Here is a 6,456-nt window from a genome sequence, read left to right as displayed (position 1 = left end):
TTAAATTCCAGCCCAATATCAATTTCTCGGCCCAATATTGTCTTAGTCTTTAAAATGTCGCACAACGTAGTCCAATTTTGCAAACAACGGGCTGGCCTCCCAAAAATTCCATTTTATTCATGTAAAAGGTCCAAATCTTTTTCATCCCAAATCCTTCAAACTGTCACGACCCAACCTCGTAGGCCGTGACTGGTGCCCACACTGGACACCCGTACATGAACCTATTAAAAATAATCAAACTGAAACTACGACAATTCGTGAATCCTTTCGCCTCGTCGCTCTTTTAGCCTATTTATATAAGAGTAACGTTATCGTTAGTAACTATATTTCCTAGTTCACAAATCTATAGCCCATTTCTTATAGAACCTATATTTCAGCTTATATATTCTCGTTTAGGGTTTTCTATTATCTAAAGACTTAACGAAAATTGGGCAGCACTTCCCCTATATATTCGCCTATCCCAAATTTTCAATTACCCCCCTGTAACACAGAAATACCAACAACAACATATAGACATAATCATATCTTCAATTCCTTCAATTCAATAAGAATAACAACATGTTCATATCGACACAACTTCAACCTTAACTTTCTAATTCTTTCATTCCTTCACCATATAATCCATGATAACAACAACTATAATGCAACTTAAGATTAATTCTCCATGCCTAATTAGAACAGCCCCCTCACGACTCAATTTGCATTTCACACCAACATCTACAACTTCTTATATTCATCACATGTCTACAATTTATACAAGCTTAAACTATCTCCAAAATGTGTATAAAAGAGATCAAATCTGTCACGACCCAGCCCCGTAGGCCGCAACTAGTGTCCGTGCTGGACACCCAAACGTACCCAATACCCCAAATCAGCATATTAGCAGAAAATATCAATATGAAAGTTAGTTGGTGCTACTGAATATCACAGATGAACAATTTTTGTAAGTGGAAGCCGATAAGGCCATCACAGATCATAACAACCCAAAACATATACAGAACCCACACCAGTATGTCTACAGACCTCTACAGAACATAACAGAATCATAAGACGGGACAGGGCCCCGTCGTACCCCTGAATAGCGTACATAAATATAACAGCAGCAGACTGTACCAAAGTATAGGCTCTGGACAAAAGAGCGCTCCAGAATAGCAGAATAGGTGTCTTAGACATGCGGGTCAGCAAATCTGTAATCTGTACCTGCGCGGCATGAAAACGCAGCCCCCGAAAGAAGGGGGTCAGTACGAAATACGTACTGAGCATGTAAAGCATGGAACGTAGTAAACAAAGTCATAAGCGAAGCAGAAGATACAGAAAATGAACGGAATATCCGGAATAGAAAAATGCTGATCATAAAGCATAAATAGTATTTGCAGAAAACGTATGTCATACCTGGTCCCATTACGGAACAAAATCATAACCGAATCAGAACATACAGAAAAGTGAATGTGATGTCCAGAGTATCAAATGCATATTTTCAAAGCATAAAGAGTGAGTACAGAAATATATGTCATATCATATCCGGCCCCTGCCAAGGGACTAGGCAGACAGAACGTGGTCACCCCCCGATGCTGGTGCCACAACTCATAAGGATCAGAAAAGGGGGAATAACCCCGTAACATAACATATCATATCAGATGGCCATATCAGATCATATCATATCATAATGTGTGTACATGGCACAGCATACTCCACAACCCATGTACATATATACCTGCCCCCTCACATCGAGGCACGGCGAACAATGCAGAGGAATACGCTTGAGAACATATCCTGGCCCGGGCTCAGTGTGGGAAACATTGAGGCATCCACGAGTGGAGTAGTGGGAAACTAAATGCAATAAAATACCATATATATTTCCAGATACTCAATGAGGCATATCGAATGACAAGTCAAATCAATGAAATCGGACAAAATCATAGTAAGTGAATTTCGAATGTCATAATGGGTTACAGAGGCATAATCTTTCTGAGATCGTTTCCAAGTTCCAAAACATTTTATAAGACTTAAAGAAGTATTCAAAACAATTTTCATTTAATAGCTAGAGGAGTAGTTAAAACATTTCATTTTATATTACTTGAAAATAAGACAATAGTACCATAAAGGACAAAGCGGGAATAGTGGGGCCCGCCTCGGGTCCATTGAAGCGATGGGTCAAAATTACATATATTAAGCTTATAGATTCATATACGGAGGTCCTGGGGACATTCCATAATTTTCTAGACAATTTGCGGAAGTTTGCACGATTCTTTCAATAAAGCATACTTATAGGGTTCAATTCCATTGAATGAAAAAGTGACAATTTCAAACTCGGATTCCGATGGACAGAATATATTCCGAGGCTCAAATCCGATCCTAGTACACCTAGGACATGCCAAAAGAAGAATCGGGATAGCTTTACATACCTGTTAGCGGCTATTCGTAACCCGTTCGTCTCGTCGCTCTTTTAGCCTATTTATATAAAAGTAACGTTATCGTTAGTAACTATATTTTCTAGTCCACAATTCTATAACTCATTTCTTATTGAACCTATATTCCAGCTTATACATATTCTCGTTTAAGATTTTCTATTATCTAAAATTTAGCGAAAATTCGGCAGCACTTCCCCTGTATTTTCACCTATTCAAAATTTCCAATTGCTCTCCTGTTGACACAGAAATACCAACAACAACAATACCAATAATTTCATATCAAACCAGAATTAAATCCATTCTTAAATCATTTCCAAAACAACCCAATATACATCCGTATACCAATACTTGTATACACTTCTTTATTTTGGTATATACATAATATAACAACAACCATAATAACGCCAACTACAGCCAATCCCACGATATTTCAGCCCACAATACAATTCATAACAACCACCAAACAACCCACATGATAACAATAATAATTTATTCGATTTCCGATATGGTTTTCGTAATTCTTTTATCTAGCAACGTAAATACGACTCGGATAATTCAAATACATCTAGGAGAGAGGATTTCTTACCTTATATGCAAAGAAGTATTATTTTTCCACCTTACTTCACTTTGAAGAAAACCCGGATTCAACAAGGCGATAAAACGGAATAACGAAATCGAAGCGGTGCGCGAAACCCGCGTGTTGTTCTTGATGAGAATTACACGTTTTTTTTTGGCATTCTTGAGGTAGAAAAACGCTGGTATTACTCTCAAAAAGGAGAAAAAATTGTCGCTCTATTTTTAGAATGAAGGTGCGGTTTTGTGTTGCCGTTTTTTTTTTTTTGAAAGACATGTGTTTGCACATTTTTCTCCACCCAACTGACCTTTCTCAAAGGAATAAAATACCTTGTACATATCAATCTTCATTTAGCCGTGGCCTCCATCCCCTTTTGCCACCTTTCAAATATTATAATGTCTTGCCACCTTTCAAATATTATAATGTCTTGCCAATTTTAGTTAGTACTTAGTCACTACATTCTTAGCCCCTATGGTGCCGTGTGGCAAAAACAATAATGCCACTTCATCACTTCCACTAATTGTGCTTATTATTATTATTTCACTACAATTTTCATTTAACCAATTGCACACCTAATTAATTTCTTGATCACGATTCACTTAAATAGTAGTCATTTTTAATACACTCCATATTTATTATCATGATCATGTGACATAGCAGTAGTCCATAACCCCTCTTGGTACACACAAAATATTATTTTCAATCATCATCGTCACTTTTTTCGTCTTAAATCATTTTGGGACTTCATTCCTTGTATACACCGAGCTCTTGATTTTCATCCTTGGATATGATCGAATTCTCCGGGCTCGAGTAAATTTTGCTCATATTGGACGATTTAATTTTTCCTAGTCCAAAAATACGGCATATTTTGGAGTCAGATGGAAACTTATTAGAAAAAGATTATTGCTGGCCAAAATTCTTAATTACAAAGGATGAATAGGTAGTGATGATGTCTAACACCTGTCCAAAATCCATGAGGTAACGTGGATGATATGCCACCCCTCCAATTATTTTAATATAAAAAGTAAAATCATACGATATAATCTCATACACTAATATTTTAATATTTCCTTGAAATACATAAGCTTTCAAAACTTTTGTTATTGAAATATCATATCAACTTAAGACATACACGTATTTCACAAAAACTAATACATCTAGAAGTTATGTTCGTCAAATTATAACCTTTCCTCAACCTAACATCAAGAGTACAAATTATTGTACTATCAATTCGCATAATGGAAAAAGATAGCTTTTCATAAGAGAAAATAATTTATGTACCCATAACAAATAAAATCTCATTTCTAAATGTCCTCATACTACACATATAATTAAAAAATGTATCCCAGAAATAGTAACAGTAATAACTATAGAAAATCATACTTATCAAATATTTACTAAAAGGGGTTTACTTAAAAGAAAATACCATATCGAGACCATATATAATAGTTTCAAAATTCATCAAACTTATTCCGTTACTAATGTCATTGAACTCGTACGCTTTCCAACTTCTGAAAACGCGGGATGTAACAAAATCTTACCTCAATCAACTTGACTCCTTAACCTTGCTAATCACTTGAATAATTTCAACACTTTGAGGGATAAATTTCTCTCCACCACACTTCCATTGCTCGGCTAAATTTTGCCTTGGCCGAGAGCTCCGTATGTTTTCACTCCATAGTTTTTTTTTTTGTGCTAATCAAATGAATGTTGCTTGATGATTGTGAGTCATCTTGTGGGCAATTTATATGTTTTCTTTGGTCCCTACACGTGCCCCCTAATGTGTCCTCTAATTGATGATTTGTTTTTTTCTTTTTTCTTTTTTTAAATTAAAAATCAGGTGGGGCCCACTTGTAATTAACTTTAATTAATTTTAATTAATTACTAATTCCCACTTAATAATCTAATCACAATTAATTAATTCCTAATATCCAATAATAATATTTTTACACTAAATACAATTTATGTTCTAATTAAAATTAAAAATTAAAGGTTCCTATTTCATGTCCGAAAATAATTTCGCCTTTAACTTGAGTCGATTTGCTTGCGAATAATTCGACATATAAATATACGGAGTACAACACAAACGTTTAAAACACAGTCCATATTTTTTGCCAAAATGTGTCTAATTTTCTGAGTCCAAATGCCATTTTAGTCCAGTTTTAGTAGACTTCCAGGTCTAAATCAGCCAAGTTATACTACCCTACTTCATCTAAAAATAAACCATTGTAAACAAACCATTTTTCATGTGCTAAAGTCAGTTTTGCCATAACCATTTTTTGCCTTTCAATGACCAAGTTGGCATAAGAAAAAACTCTACAATTTTTGAAAATCTTAGTATTATAACATACTACGGCTTCCATCTTGAAATCAGTTGGTTAAATGGTCTGAAATTCATTTTTTTTTCTTACTTAGCCAAATCGATCTTTAAGCGCAAGTTTGAAAAATATTTGAACCTCTTTTATCTTACTCACCTAATTAACTAGGTGATAATCCTAGTGGCTACATCCCACAAGGTTTCAATAATGATAAGATTTAATTTTACAAACCCAAAACATACAAACAAATAATATAGAAGAAAGAAGAAGAATTTTAAATTACTAATGGGCTACCTGCCCCATTAGTACTATTTTTACCCATAGCCGGGCCTTCAAATAATATTAGCTTCCCTTTCACTTCACGTACTGCATTTGTCAGAGATGGGATTGGGCCTCGGCCCAATCCCTGTATTTGAGAAGGGTTGACCCAGAAATGCCAAGGGGAGATTTCCAATTAAAAGGGATAAAAAAATTAATATTATGTATACACAACTCGCAAGCATATATAAGCCAATGACTCAATTTTAAGTAGAATGGGCCAAGGCCCAGCAGTCCAAAAATTTAGCATCCAAAACACATAATGAATCATATACATGCCATGTATACTTGGGTATACTTAAGTATACACATTTAATAAGGATATTTAGAGGCTCAATATTGGAAAGCTTTTACCCCCTCATTTCCGATGTTGCTCAAGTTCCAAGGGATTTCTAGGAATCCCAGGCATGGCTAACACCGGGGAAGGCTCGATCTTAATCCATAGTGACCAACTATCCTCCCCACAAATGTATTAACTAAAGCATACTCTAGATATACACACATATACATAATCAAAACACAGTATACTTGCAACCCAACCAAACAAGCAAAGGAGCCAAACATCATAACTAGCCATGGTGAGCTAAACAAACCAACAGGGCAAGCTAAACATTATAACTAGCATAATGAACTGAAACTGAACCATTGAACAACTGAACACTATAATTAAACAGGATGGACCAAACTAAACCCAAAAATAAGAGTTTAACAACTACAGACTAAACATGATAGAATTGATCTTTCATGAGACAAGGAAGCTAAAAACTCACATTAGGCCTGCTGAACAGAGGCAGTAAATCAAACACTTTTTCACTAAAACAGGACAAAACTAATC

At 35.3% G+C, this 6,456-nt stretch overlaps 1 long non-coding RNA gene across 2 annotated transcripts; it reads right to left on the bottom strand.

Annotated features, from left to right (window-relative positions):
* Positions 1 to 868: 868 nt before the first annotated feature.
* Positions 869 to 5,036, bottom strand: LOC132622452 (uncharacterized). Of its 2 annotated transcripts, none has more exons than XR_009575906.1 (3): positions 4,527 to 5,036; positions 2,406 to 2,451; positions 869 to 1,200 (listed from the first exon to the last, which is right to left on the bottom strand). It is a non-coding gene; the product is annotated as an uncharacterized LOC132622452 (long non-coding RNA). The 2 variants fall into 2 exon arrangements; XR_009575905.1 differs by lacking the exon at positions 4,527 to 5,036 and adding an exon at positions 2,998 to 3,966.
* Between the last annotated feature and the right edge of the window lie 1,420 nt (positions 5,037 to 6,456).

Source organism: Lycium barbarum, chromosome 12 (assembly GCF_019175385.1).
Source record: "Lycium barbarum isolate Lr01 chromosome 12, ASM1917538v2, whole genome shotgun sequence".
Classification (NCBI taxonomy): Eukaryota; Viridiplantae; Streptophyta; class Magnoliopsida; order Solanales; family Solanaceae; genus Lycium; species Lycium barbarum.
The sequence above is the reverse complement of the archived record's forward strand: the minus strand, read 5'-3'. Positions and strand labels throughout refer to the sequence as shown.